The sequence below is a fragment of the Dermochelys coriacea genome, chromosome 1, assembly GCF_009764565.3.
Source record: "Dermochelys coriacea isolate rDerCor1 chromosome 1, rDerCor1.pri.v4, whole genome shotgun sequence".
Classification (NCBI taxonomy): domain Eukaryota; kingdom Metazoa; phylum Chordata; order Testudines; family Dermochelyidae; genus Dermochelys; species Dermochelys coriacea.
This window is the reverse complement of record NC_050068.2, coordinates 43,930,092-43,945,242: the sequence shown is the minus strand read 5'-3', so window position 1 is coordinate 43,945,242 and position 15,151 is coordinate 43,930,092.

The window sequence follows — 15,151 nt, the reverse complement described above, 5'->3', positions numbered from 1 at the left end:
TTACATGAGAAGCAGGCAGCAGAGCGGCTGGGCCCTATATAAACCACTATGGCCTTGATTCTTCCACATTTATTATTAAATAATATTTTATCCAAGTGCTTCCATTAATTTTGGAAGAATGGCTTGGACATTAAGATTCTACTCAGTGTAAAGACAGCAAAATCGGGCTCTAAGATATGGAAGTTGAACCTAGGGTCAGAAAAGTTGGAAGTACCAATAGTATTAGGAACCAGCAGTTGGGAACCATTGATCTAACTCTCCAAGGTTATGGGACAAAAACCAATAAGCAGTATGGCTTTTTACATTTTTCAGTACAGATGATGGTAGCTTTAAAATCACTGAGGTAAAACATACAGAAGGCTAAGTGTCATTAGGCAACATCACTTACATGGGGGAAAGAGATGGCCTCTTCCTCAATATCAGGGTCCAATGGGGCAAAAATTGTTAGAGAGGATGGTCTCAGAAGGTTTTGAGAAGAAATCGTTTTGTTAAAAAGGCAATTGCTTCCCCTAACACACATACAGCAAAAGAGAAAATTATTCAGAGACAGTATCACAAGACAGCTGGAAAATTACTCAGCATTGTTAAAACACTAGTACATTAGCACTGGTTCAGTAATATTTTATAGCGGCATTGAGATTCTAGGGTTTAAGAAACATTAATTTTAAATGGATCTATTACTACCAGTAATTTTTCTCTGCTACAGCAATAGAAACTGTAAATATTCTGCATGAAGCAAGAAATTAATGCATATTTATTCCATCCACTTTCCAGTCTCCTGGATTTCTTCTCAGCTTACATTCTTCTTTTCATACTTTAGTGACATTGTTGCACCAATACTTGTTTTTTACAATAATTTCTAAATGTTTGTAGAAGTGGAAATCAGAAGAAGTTTTCACATTGCTATTTTGACCTGGTCTTAGAATTTGCTAATAATGCAAACTGCCAAGCCACTTGTATATAGTCTGTCCTACATTTATAACTTACTTTGTATTAAGTAAGGGATAAAACTTTGTATTAAGTGATAAAAATTGCGGGATAAATTATTTACAATGAATCATTCAAACAGTTCTAGTTATAGGTATTGTTATTTTGGGGTGAAATCCTTCAGTCCTAGTTTCAGGAAAACCCTCTGGAACTAATGTCTACAGGTCTGGGCTATTAAGAGATGTCCAGGACCAGGGGCTTGACCCTCCATCTCATGAAATCAAAAGTAAAACTCCCAATGGGTGCTGCAATTGGAAGTGATAATGCAGGAATATTAGACATCAGTATTGAGATATATTTACAGAGCTATTTGTGGAAGTGTGCATGATAAGCTGTTTGCAATGTAAATGACTCAGCTCAGCATTATGAGGCCCTTACTTTCTTAAATTGTGTATTTCACACAAAAATATAACATTAAATAACATTTCGGACGTCTGTTCTCTGCTGTAGCTTATAAAAAGAGTTTTTATAGACAACAATATTCAGTATTATGAAAGTATAACATTGCTGAGTAATGTTAAAATAAACAATCTAACCACAAATGATACAATCCCCTGAAAATCATTACAGTGCCTCTTATTATTAATAGAACATGGTTATGTCTCAGAAGTGTTTAGTGTTGAATCAGCATTTGAAATAAATTGCTTTTTCCTCCAGCTACACCCTACAAAAAGGCCTCCATGTCTTGACTGAGGAAATTGATTTACTACAACTAGAAGATACTTGCAATGCACAATATAAGATGCATTACCACATTATGGATTACTACATATGCATTAGAGGAATTTAGTTTTCAGGGCTGGTTTTCCTTAGCTTTCATAAGTATATCCATATTAAAGAAAACAAAAGGCAAATTTTTATGAGGTCACTGACTATTCTGTAATTTTATTTGCAATTTTTTTCTTCACTACTTCACATTAATGCACTCAAATTACTGGAATATGGAGAAACTAGTAAATTATATTAAGATTAGATTCAACTAGGTCCTTAGTAGAAAGATATAAATGTGAAGTGGCATTATTTAATCTCATTTGTAACTGATCTTGTGAAAAAATGCAGAAAAGCAAGAACAAAAGGTAAGACCAACAATTTTTCAATCCACATGCTTTCATCAACTGCACAAGATCTGTAATTACACAAGTAATGAGTAAGGCCCATGAGGTTAATCTCATACAAAGTATTTACCATTTAAAGCACTTACATTATTTCTCTAGGCTGGCTCCAGGGTCCATTAGCATTCTGTGATAGGATATCATAAGAGATGGGAACCAGTAGTCTGTAGCAGGAACAAACATAGTGCTACGAAACCATTAAGAACCTATCTGTTGATCAGACTCCCTTTTTAAAAATAAACATGAAAAACCACCCATCCAAGCTCATGGTCAATCAGGAAATATTCAAGAACAAAAATAAACCCTGTGGAATATAGGAATCACCAAACCATGAAACACCTATGGTCCCATTAGTCCAGTAGCCATCTTGGATAGCAGATAGTACCAGATGCTACAGAGGAAGGTACAAGAAATTCCACAGAGGACAAGTGTGAAATAACTTACTTAAAAAAGTCTCTTCCTAACACCCACCCATTACTGGTTGGCTTATGCCCTGAAGAATGAGGATTATATCACATATAAAAAAAAGCGTTCCTTTCAGTTGTCTATGGTTTGAAACTTTCTTGGAGAGAAAGAACCCACTTTTGTCTAGTAAGAGATTTGGTGGGAGGGGATTCATTGACACTGTAGCAACCTCCTTTCCCCCAAAATTGGTCATCAAAACAAAGTAAGACCCAGAAGGATCAGGAAAGGACTACTGTGTCTATGATAAATATGCACCAGTTGGGATCTCCAAGATTCATAAAAATGAGAGGAAAAAGAGATAATTTAGTCCATCCCCTGCTAATGCAAGATTACTCTGTGTGGTACATTTTCCAGTATTCTGTCCAATCTAGTTCCCAATGCTCCAAGTGAGGGGATCCCACTACTTCCCTTGGGAAAACAGTTCCATGGCCTCATAAATCTCACTGACTAGATATTCAACCTATATTTTTCCTTTCTTGGTTTCATCCCATTAGTCCTAGTTATACCTCATGTAACACAGCCACCAAATGATCTGTCTTCTTAGTGTTTAGAGATCTGCATAGTCAGCTCTTTTAATCTTTCCTTGTAAATCAGTCCCTCTAGTCCAATGATCATTCTTGTACTTCTCAACATGAGTCACTTTGTCAGTATCTCTGTAGTAACGTGGAGGAGGTTTTCAAAGGCACAAATGGCATATGCCTAGCTCTTTTGACTTGCAATATGCCTTTAAAAACCTCTCCCATGGAGCACATAGAAAAGAATAGAATATCCTCAGTTGGTCAAGAAAGTACCAGTCTAGTCACGGGAAGTATAAGAACCCCAGAAGATCAGGGAAGAGCCAGTCTGCCACAGAAAGTGCACACCAGTCAGGAACACCTTCTATGGTGTTAATATAAGAATGTGAGCCACCTAAAGGATGAGAAAGAAGACTGAGAACAATACTGGGAGTTCTAACAGAGAGAGCTTGACCAACTGGAAAACTCAAGATTCCCCTCAACAGCTTGGAGCCAGACATTGAAATTCATAATCATGAAATGTCATAGTGGGGCCTACATTCTTTGGACTTTTACTGTAGTCTAGGAAATAGGGTTTAGTTGAAAGAAAGGGTAGGAGGTGATTATGGTGAGGGAGGTGCAATGAGGGCACTGGGTTAAATTATTTTTTCTTTTATAAAAAACATGTTATAGTGGGTGTACATCAATGAGTGAATGCATAATGGTTTCTGTAACAAAAATACATAAATAAGAACAACACTGAAAATAAAAATACAAGCAAAGGAAGGAAAAAATAGACAAAATAAGGCTCTTATCTTGCAAACATGTACCCACATGCATAATTTTACTCACCAAGTAGCACCATAGCTATTTGATTAACATCAGCAAGTATGAGGTTTGATTATTGGCATCAATGGAACAACTCATGTGAGTAAAGATGTAGAATCACAGAAATGTAGGAATGGAAGAGATCTCAAGAGGTAATCTTCTAGCCCAGTGATTCTCAACCTATTTACCATTGTGGGCCACATATGCAGCTCTCTCTGTGTTATGTATATATATATACTACCTGTATGGCTCTGAGTACGTCACATGGGCTGTAACTGTGTGCTGATTGGGCCACAAGCAGCCCACAGGTTGAGAACCACTATTCTAGTCCAACTCTCCTTGCTGTGGCAAGATATGTAGACCATTCCTGACAGGTGTTTGTCTAAACTGTTCTTAAAAACCTCCATTGATGTGGATTCCACAACTTCCCTTGGAAGCCTATTCCAGCACTTAACTATCCTTATTATTAGAAAGTTTCAAGATAAGAGCCTTATTTTGTTTAATTTGTTTTTTCCTAATATCTAACCTAAAACTTCCTTGCTGCAAATTAAGTCAATTACTTCTTGTCCTATCTTCACTGTACATGGAGACACTTGAACACTGTCCCCATATAACAGATATGTTATCAGGTCTCTCCTCAGTCTTCTTTTTCAAGACTATACATACCCAGTTTGTACAAACCTAAACCTTTTATCATTGTTGTTGCTTCCCTGTGGAGTGTCTACAATTTGTCCACATATTTCTTAAAGTGTGATACCCAAAACTGGATACAATACTCCAGCGGAGGCCTCACCAGTACTAAGTAGAGCAGGACAATTACCTCTTGTGTCTTATATACAACACTCTTGTTAATACATCCCAGAATAATATTAGCCTTGTTTGCAACTGTATCACATTGCTGGCTCATATTCAATTTGTGATCCACTATAACCCCCAGACACTTTTAAATAGTACTAATGCCTAGCCAGTTATTCCCCATTGTGTAGTTGTGCATTTGATTTTTCCTTCCTAGAGCTGAGTACTTTTCACTTGTCTTTACTGAAGTTCACATTGTTGATTTCAGACCAATACCCCAATTCTTCAAGGTAATCTTGAATTCTAATTCTGTCCTTTAAAGTGCATGCGACTCCCTCCCAGCTTCATGCCATCCACAAATTTTATAAGCATATTCTCCAATCCATTATCCAAATCATTGATGAAAATATTGAATAGTACCAGACCCAGAAGAGACCCCTAAGGGACTCCACTAGATATGCTCTCCCAGTCTGACAGGAAAGCATTGGTAACTACTCTTTGAGTATTGTTTTTCAACCCACTGAGCACTCACCTTATAGTGATTTCATCTAGACCACATTTTCCTAGTTTGCTGGTGATATTCCTAAGCATTCGTAGGAGCATGCCATTAGATTGTAACCTTTGCAGAACTGGCATCAGGTCTATCTATGTGTTTGTACAGGACCTAGCACAACAGAGTCTGATCCTGATTGGGTCCCATATAAACTAATAATAACATAAATCCTAGGTGAGGAGAGGTTTCTATTAAACTAAAGATGAAAATTATTTGTATGATCAGTACACTACCCTGGTGTTATTTATTTTTATATTAAATTTGTTTAATTTTATGCTGCCCCCAAACTTAAACCAGGCCACATGAATTTCTACTGGCAACATAAAACTACATGGTAGCATTGTCAGAGGGGTGTTGGAGTATTTGACAAGGAGAAGGCAAAGATGGGATTTGGGTACTGGGGAAACAGTTTGGATATTTGGCATTCAGAAGGCACTTGAGGCTTTGGGCATTGAGCCAGGGGTACATTTACTCTTTCCCTCCATCACGTGAATAGAGCTGAAGGTTACTTTACATTTTAGGGAGATTTGAACCCCTAGTGTCACACCCCAGCACCGCTATTTGCCAGACCCCCACCCTCACCCAATATCCACCAGTAATACATGGGTTCATTCACTGGAAATTTCTGCTAAGATATCAACAGTGAAATAGTTAAAGTTGATATTTTATAATTTCACAATCGGCTTCAGATACCCAAATAGCCTGCTGCAGTCCCCACCTGAGCAGGCTCTGCCCACAGGGCTAAACTGGCTGAGTAACCCAGAATTGAATATAGGCCATAATTAATAGTGAAGGTTCATATTTTAGAAACACCAGCGATCAGTTTTGACCACAGTCAAACACCTGATTTTAATTTTTAAAAATAAGCAGAAAATAATTCCCATCTTCATAATAGCATAAAATATTTGAAATGCTCCTGATCTGGGAGTAACATCTTATTGAGAATAATAATAATAAGGTAAGCTTGTTTGAAAAACAAGTACATTTTTGGAAATGCAAAACTTAATGTATAATTAATATGTCAAAGTACACTGGGGGTAATTTTCAGCATATAAACATGAAGCAAAGCTTTTTAACTATCAAAGCATATGTTAGCAACTTATTATTACTTCTTCCAAAAGATATCCCTCACCAGTATTCTTGCGTTACTTCTCACTGTGAAATTAGCTAAGAGTGAGATGAAGTCCACAATTCATAGATTAAGAATACACGGGGAGAGGGTGGAAATGGGATTTTTCACCAATAAATATACACATACATTTAAGCTTAAAAACCAGAATCCCTTTTTGAAACAGTTTGAGAACATCACATTGCATGGATTTTTGGTTTTAAACATATTCTTTAATTCAGCAGTTCTCAAACTGTGGATCGCGACCCCATTTTAGTGGGGTTGCCAGGGCTGATTTAGACTTGATGGGGCCCAGGGCCGAAGCTGAAGCCTGAGCCCCACCACCTTGGGCCGAAGCCTGAGGGCTTCAGCCTTGGGTGGCCAGGCTTAGGTTACAGGCCCCCTGGCTGGGGATGAAGCCCTTGGGCATCAGTTTTGTATCTCCCCCACCCCCAACATGGGGCCATGGGGCTCAGGCTTTGGCTTTGGGCCCCCATCCTGGTGTTGTGTAGTAATTTTTGTTGTCAGAAGGAGGTCATGGTGCAATGAAGTTTGAGAATCCCTGCTTTAATTGTTTTATACAAAAGCATTTAAGCACATGCTAAACTTCAAGCACCAGAGTAATCCTATTGATTTCAACAGGGATATTAGAATGCTTAAAGTTAAGAATGTGCTTTGCTAGGTTGAATCAGAGTGCTTGGCACCTTGAAAGATTGAGCCCTGAATTAAATGAACATTTAAGGCAGTGGTCCCCAAACTGTAGGGTGCACCCCACAGAGGAACATTGTGGGGGGGAGGGCACAGTGGGGCCCAGGCCAGCCCACACTGGGGGTGGGGAGGGAGTACCACTCAGCCTCACTCTGTCCCCAGCTCCACTCCAGCCCCAACCTTGGCCCCTGGTTCCCAGCTTTGACCATGGCCCCACTCCCAGTCTCAGCCATGGTTCCGCTCTCAGCTCCAGCTCGGTTGTGGTTCTGCTCCTGGCACCAGCTCCCCACTGTGGCTCCCAGGGATGGGTGTGCAGACAGATTCCACTATGGGTAAGGTGGGGGCATGACAGAAAAAGTTTGGGGACCATTGATTTATGGTATCTGTATGTGCAAGATGTATGAGTACATATTCCTCATTTTCAAATTCCTCCTATGTAAGCAAATCCTACATATGTGCATGGAAAATGGACTATGTGAAGTGTTATGCTCAGATATCCAGAGTTATGTGTATATAACAAACACAAATGCAGAACTTGCAATTAAAATTTGCTGAAAATTTGAGCCTACAAAATGCGGTTTCGCCTCTCTCCATTTCTGTTATGGAAAAAATGTAGAAACTGAATAAAGGAAAGATCTAAACAAGTCCTAGGTAGGTGCAGATTTTCAGCTGCAGGAAGATCTGTCATTTAGCTAATAAAATAATCACAAGAGTTGGTAAAGGAGTGCATGAGTTGACATGTGTACCAAGCCAGAGCAAAAACCTGTAACAAGAAAAAGAAACAGAGAAATATTAGAAGACCCACAGAAAGGGAGATTGGAAATTTCTGTGAGAGAGAGAGAAAGAGAGAAGGAAGCACTGAAGGGGGAAATAAAAGACTAATTTGCTTGTTTAGTTTTAACTGGAATCTGAGCTAGATGATTTTTCTGCCATACATCAAACTGATTTCTGGGATTCAAGAAACAAGACAGTTCAATACAGACTGTCTGCTTTTATGTGTCTTTTTTGTTTCTCCTTTCAACTGATACCTCATGGGAAACATTACAAAAAACATGCTGTTTAGAAAGAACTGTCATTACATAGCATTTATTTATTTATTTTAAGGCCATGAAAAAAGATCATCTTCTATAACTTGTCTGCTCTTTTCTGGTTAGGTTAATCCAAATGTCTGATTTTTTAATTATAATTCTCAATTAAATCCTTCTCCAAAACCAAATCTAGCTTTGTTTTATTTTATTAATACCTTCTCCTTCAATTGCCTCCCTCTTGGTATTTTATTCCATAAAGTCATTGTATAAAAGAGTTCTGCCTAATTTCCTTGTTTACTTCTCTTTGCCCATCAATTCTTCTTTGGGGTAGGGACTTATCTTCCTGTGTGTCTGAATTGTGTCCAGCACCCTGGTGCTGTAAGTATAGTAAAATGATAATATCCCTTGTTCTTTTTTTAATAATTTACTGTGGTGTCTGGAGTTAAGTAACTGTTCTTATTTTGTTTTTTATGTACTGGACCTCTAAATTTCTAGGATACTGCATGAAGGAGCAGGAACAACCTATCACAGAAGAGACACACTGCTTTTTCTAATGGAGACTTTACTTTCATTCTTTCTAGTTTTCTTCTTTGTCTGCTCTTTTAAAACAAAAGTAATTTAGATTGAAAGACACAGCTGTTTGTATGGAAAACATAACACTAGTATCAACATTTTCTATCAGCTTATTTATCCTTGCATCAATTATTGCACTAACATTTCATTAATGAATAGGCAAAGTTAAAAACAAACAAGTCTAGACTTCCTGAGACATCACATCAGCCACCAAGGAATGTTTTTATAATATCATCTTTCTAGTGGGCATACTGAGTGCTTTTATAATTTTTCTGGTAGTCCAATAAAGGCATCTTGGAGCAGCTTCAGACTCTTTAATTAATTCACAGTAGGATGCTCATAATGGTCACCCTGGATCAGAAAGGTCAAGACTTTGCCTGTGCCTTTAAAACATCAGTAAAAATAAAATTCATGTCTCTCACAAAGGTCACCACAAGCTAAATGTACAACAGGATCCTCTCTCAATCAGTCTCATGCTCCCTGCTGATTATCATTATTTCTGCGGTTACCTTAAGGATTTAAAAATTTAATCCAAAAACTAAAGGGAAGTAGTCTTTCAGTGTTTATCAGCTATGTTGGGAACAGAATATTAGATAGGTAGATAGATAGGATAAGTCAGAAAAAGTGAAATAGGCACTATAAATGTGTAGAGTCGTTCACTGATGAGGACACTAATTTAATTAATCTCATTTGATTCTTAGCAGGACTAAGACAGGAAAATCCAGATTGAAAAACATCTGTTGCACAGTTGTTAGAATAGTAATTCAAGGTAAAAGGCTATAAAGTGAGGCAGAATATTCATTCAGCTCCTTTTTTAAGGGAATTAAAAGTACTCTCTCCATGACCAAAATAAGGGAAAGGCTGTGCAATCATCAATTTACAAGAACATGGTGATCTGTAAAGGATTAAAGAAGACACAGCACTAAAGTTACTTAAAGGATGTAGAGAATAGCTCCAGGACCTTTTATAGCTGATTCTTTGATTATAGAGCTCTCTGATCCTTTATTAAACAACTGATTATTCATTTCTTTGTTAACCTCTAGTCAGCACCCTGGACAGTTCACGCCTCTCTCCGCTATATACTGCAGTATAAATTGAGAGAGATTAGCAGTAGATAACAACTTTCTGATTTTTGTAATGTTTACAACGCACACTCACATACATTAGCAGACAGTATGTACATCATGATATTGTTAAGACAGGAACCCAGATAAGTTTAAAGATAATGCTGCTCTTCTATTGTTTACTCACCTCACTATCATAATACCACTTTGCATTATGGTTGGTGATAGGAAAGCAAATATGATTTCCCATGTTACACACTGATCTGAGACTCTCTTGTAGCTAATGACATCATTTAAAGGAGATTTAGACAAAACAAATAGCTTGTGGGCTCAATTCACTCCCTGGGTTGCACTGGCAGAAGCTGGCGCAAGACAGGCTGCAGTCCTCCAACTGGGGTAAGTCTTCCAGGAGTGGGGGCACAGCGGTGCTGTGCTGGGAGTCTCAGAGCCAGGCAGAGCTACCCCATTAATGGGTACAGTGAGCCTGGTGGAAGGTGGTGCCACCTTGCCTGAGAAGCCCTGATTCAACACCACCTACAGAAAGCCTTACCGTGGAGTTCCTATGAAGCCATGCTCGGGGGCAGGGCCACAGTCCTACCTTATGGGTGAATCCCCTATAACACAGCTGCTCCCACAGGAACACAGGCTTAGAAACTACATGCACAGGGTGTGTCTGACCCTGGATGCTTACATTTGGCCAAGGACAGAGATATCTGATGGCACCATGAGGATGCTTTCAAACTGCAGTGGGCAGAGTGAAGTTATTATACTGCTGTCAGGGTTTCCTTGGTGTTAGTTTGCATCATTGCCAATTTTAAATGCAGGGAATCTTGTTCCTTTCCTTTGGTTCCCCCAATCCCCATTGCATGTAAATAAAAAGAAATCATAATCCCTCATTAACATGTATGTAAATCAATACTAAATGTCTACAAAGGACTCTTGACTTGACTGGCAGTAGTGACTCCCTAGGAGTTCTGTTGATAGATTATTAATGTTCTATTATATGAATGCTTCACCACAAGCCCTGTTTCAACACTTCTTTTATTTTTATGTTTTCATTTAGGACCCATCTATTTGCACTAGGGACATGTACAGGGAAAGCAATTACTAATCTTGCCAAATAAACCAGTGAAAAAGGAAGACTTCTTCATCCAGTTGACTCATCAGTACTATGAATAACCATTCCCCTTAAGCCCATAAGCACTTTCCTAATCCTCCCTTCTCATAAGCCAGGGGAAACAGATAGGTCTTGCAGTGTGCCATGAAGGTCAGCAGACTTTATGGCTTGTATCTTTATTTACTGCGTAAGATTTACAGCCAAGGCTCCATTATATTTGCTGAAGCTGTCATGCCCTTTGAAAAGGGCATTGTGAAATGTTTTATAAACTGGATATTTTGGAGGTTGGCAATTTTAAGGAGGATATGAGGAAGGCACCAAAAGGAAACCAAATAATGCACACTTAGCCAAGCCCTCTGAAAAGAAAACACAGACCAACCAATGTGATGCACAAATTGAGACTGACTCGGGGGTCTAGTCATACAGACTCCTCTACTCCTACCACTCAGCTAATCAAAACCTCATGATCACTGTACTGAGAGGTACATCTCCTATTCATATTACCAGAAACCTAAGAGCCAAATTCTGTTCTAAATTACACTGGTGTAAATCCAGAGTAACTCTATTAACATCAATGGAGCTACTCTAGATTTACATGAGTGTAACTGAGAGCAGATTATGGGCGCTGATTTTACTGTTCTGCCATTTACATTTTAAGATAAAAACACTTGCCTCACAGGTAATCCACCCTGATATTTCTGTACATGGAAAAGAAAATTAGACTCTTTAAAATGGTGAAAATCAATAATAAAATACTGACTTGTGTTAAAAGATAATTTGGCATATGGTTGTGACATCCCATTACTTAGATTGGGAGGATCCAGAAAAACACAAGAGACAGTTTCCAGGGACCACCAGACACTGAAGATGTCATTAGATTGCTTGCTATAGCTTTCACTCTGACCATTACTGCCCTGTAGCTCCCTCCAACCTCCTCACTCAGTCTCTTCATTACAGGCTCACTCCACTTGCCCAGCATGCTCTCTTCTGCCATCTCTCCCTTGCTCTCCTTCCTTCTACGTTGTCTTTCTCTTCCTTTGTCTTTCCATTCAGCTAGTTCCCTCCTAATTAAACTCCATCCAAAGAATCTAAAAAAAAATTAAACTCATAATCTCTTCCCACACCCCATAAATACCCATAGAACTAAACTAACAACACATCTGAAAACCATCACATTGTTCACAGTGCTTGTATGGTATAGTCCTTTCTCTGACCCTTTGTGTCTCTTGTCTACTCAGACTGTAAAGTCTTTGGAACAGAGATGGTCTACTGCTCTGTTTGTATAAACAATCTCAGTTGACCCGAAAGTGTTATAAATAGTATTCTTAATTCTTCTATTTTTAAATTAAGCTGTGATCTTGATTAAAGATCTAGGTAGATGGATTGTGATATAGTACTTACTATATGAATCATCATCCCATTGTTATATTGTACTTCTGCCATTCCATTATATACATCTGTTGTCTTCCACCATATACTTCGATGATAAACGCTTAACAGGGGCTATCTTTTCATTCCATGGGTGAACAATGTTTAGCACAATGGGACCCTGGTTCCAGACTGAGGCCTCTAGGCAATACTACATTATAAATAATGGAGCTGCATCAGTATGCTCCATACCTTACTAATTCCATCACTAGACTTCTAACCATGGGTGTTCTCGCATTGCTGTAATAAGGTGACTTGACAGGGACAGACCATTACACTGCTGTGGTGCACTGCTAGAAGTGCTCTCATGTGGGTAAGACATGGAACTGGTCGTTAATAATCCCATGGCACTTTTCTCATTAGTAGAGGTATAAAATCACAGCATCCTAACTATTTGGGTAATTACATTCTGCCATCGTAAATTCCCCCTGACGTTTCAATGAGCTATAGTATTTTTCACTTCCAATCCTAAACTTTATGCAACTTTCCTATGCTCAGTTAAACAACTGATATATTTTTTTTCCAGAGGTGACTGAATTTCAGTTATGTACATAAAGTGACATTACATAATGTAGGAACACGGAAGACCATGAGTTCAGTTTTGACATCTTAGAAAAGAGGAGGAGCATTGATAAGCTGCTGGTTGTGATGCTTTACAGGAAAGCTTCACATATAATAAGCTATATGTGACCTTCTCCAGACAAATGGAATCTGGGTTGAGTCACAGCACCACGATGTTAGAATTCCTTCTGAGACCTCTTTCCACTTGGCTTCCCAAGACATTCAGTTTGACTCCAGATTTGGTCACTCGAGTGTCTTTATTTGGCATACAGCAATGCTCTGCTGAGGTAATCAGAATCAAATGTAGGCCATGGATGCAGGGTACATCACAGATCCATAGTTACACATCATATTGCATTTACTATACATTGCATTCCACATTTTGGGATTGGCTTGGTTACTTTGTAAGAATCAATCCTTGTACAGCATGCTCTGTCCATGCACTATCCAAGTTTGACCTACTCTTTACCTAGTCTTTACATTCCTGACTTATCTTGTCCATTGTTATCTTGTTTTTGTAAATGGTTTCCTGGGTGTTCCTCCCCTTATCTTAGCTAGCTGTTGTTTAGCTTAATGACCCATTTACCTATCCTTACTTAGAACAAACATCCTATTTTCAGCCTGCTGATCTATTTACCTCCCTAATCCTGTTTTCCAAGAAATGAGGCCTCCCCAAGTTTAATTATTCATGTTCAGCTAAGCCTACAATAGTCAGTAAAGTTTATAAAGCACTTTTGGATCCATTGTATGAAAAGTTTCAGAGTAGCAGCCGTGTTAGTCTGTATTTGCAAAAAGAAAAGGAGTACTTGTGGCACCTTAGAGACTAACAAATTTATTAGAGCATAAGCTTTCGTGAGCTAAGTGAGCTGTAGCTCACGAAAGCTTTTGCTCTAATAAATTTGTTAGTCTCTAAGGTGCCACAAGTACTCCTTTTCTTATTGTATGAAAAGTACTACATATAAATGCAAGACTCTTCTTACTCTAAAGAAAATGCATTAATGACATTTAACTGCATTCTTCTGGCAACCCTTCTGAGGGACATGGCTGTTAGGGACTGAAATGTAGGCGGTCTGGCCTAATAGTCAAGTCTAGTGCGCATAGGGTGACCAGATGTCCCGATTTTATAGGGACAGTCCCAATTTTGGGGTCTTTTTCTTATATAGGCTCCTATTACCACCCACCCCGATCCCAATTTTTCACGCTTGCTATCTGGTCACCCTAAGTGTGCAGAGCAAGCTGCCAGGGGTCAAGCCAGAGTTAGAACCAGGAACTGAGGTCAGAGTCAAGGGTCAAGCCAGAGTCTGGGTCAGAAGTTGGAGGCCAGAGCCAGTACTGGTCACTGGTAAGGTCTAAGGGCAGGAGGAAAGGCAAAGATCAAGCATAGAGCAGGAGGAAAGTTGGGGGTAAGGCAGAAACCAGGTTGGGTGCAGGCACAAGCAGGGTCCAATACAGCCAACACAGAAAATCACCTTGTTGCTCAGACAAACTTCCTGTTCCTTCTCCTGTCTTAAATAGCATAGTTGGCCCAATCAGTGGAGCCCAGCGATCCTCCAGTCAGAGCTCCCATGAGTGGTGCGTGGCTGGGTCTAGAGCCCTAGTAGCTTCTCAGCCCACCAGGTTTTAGGAACCATTGGGTGGAGGCCAGGCTATGGCAGCTGTGTGGGGATCCCCAAGTCTGAGTGCAAGACCCAGAACATTTCAATATCTATGCTGTAACATGCCCCTGGGTTAGTGGGACTTGAGATAGCTGAGCTATGTTAGAGAATTCTGGGTTGAGCATCTACATGGTATTTAAACCCTATGTTAAGACTTTTCTAACCCATGCTCAAACCTAGGGCACTGGCATCACACTGCAGTGCACAGACCCAAGTCAAAATAACCATATCCCAGAGTCCCTAGTGCCTCTCCAAATGTGGCCTCTCTAGCCCTAGAGCTGGGGTTCTCTAACTTCATTGCACCATGACCCGCTTCTGACAACAAAAATTACTACACAACTCCAGAAGAAGGGACTGAAGCCTGACCCTGTCTGCCATGCTGCCCCGGGCGGGGGCGGGGTGCCAAAGACAAAGCCCAAGGGCTTCAGCTCCAGGCAGGGGGACTGTAATCTGAGCCCTGCCACCCAGAGATGAAGCCCTTTGGCTTTGGCTTTTGCCCCAGGTGGTGGGACTCGGGCTTCGGCTTTGGCCCTGGGCTCCAGCAAGTCTAACGCTAGCCATGGTGACCCCATTAAAATAGGATCGTGACCCATTTTGGGGTCCCAACCCACATTTAGAGAACTGCTGCCTTAGAGCCATTGTGCACTGTGGGAAAATTTTACTGCCCTCCCTGCA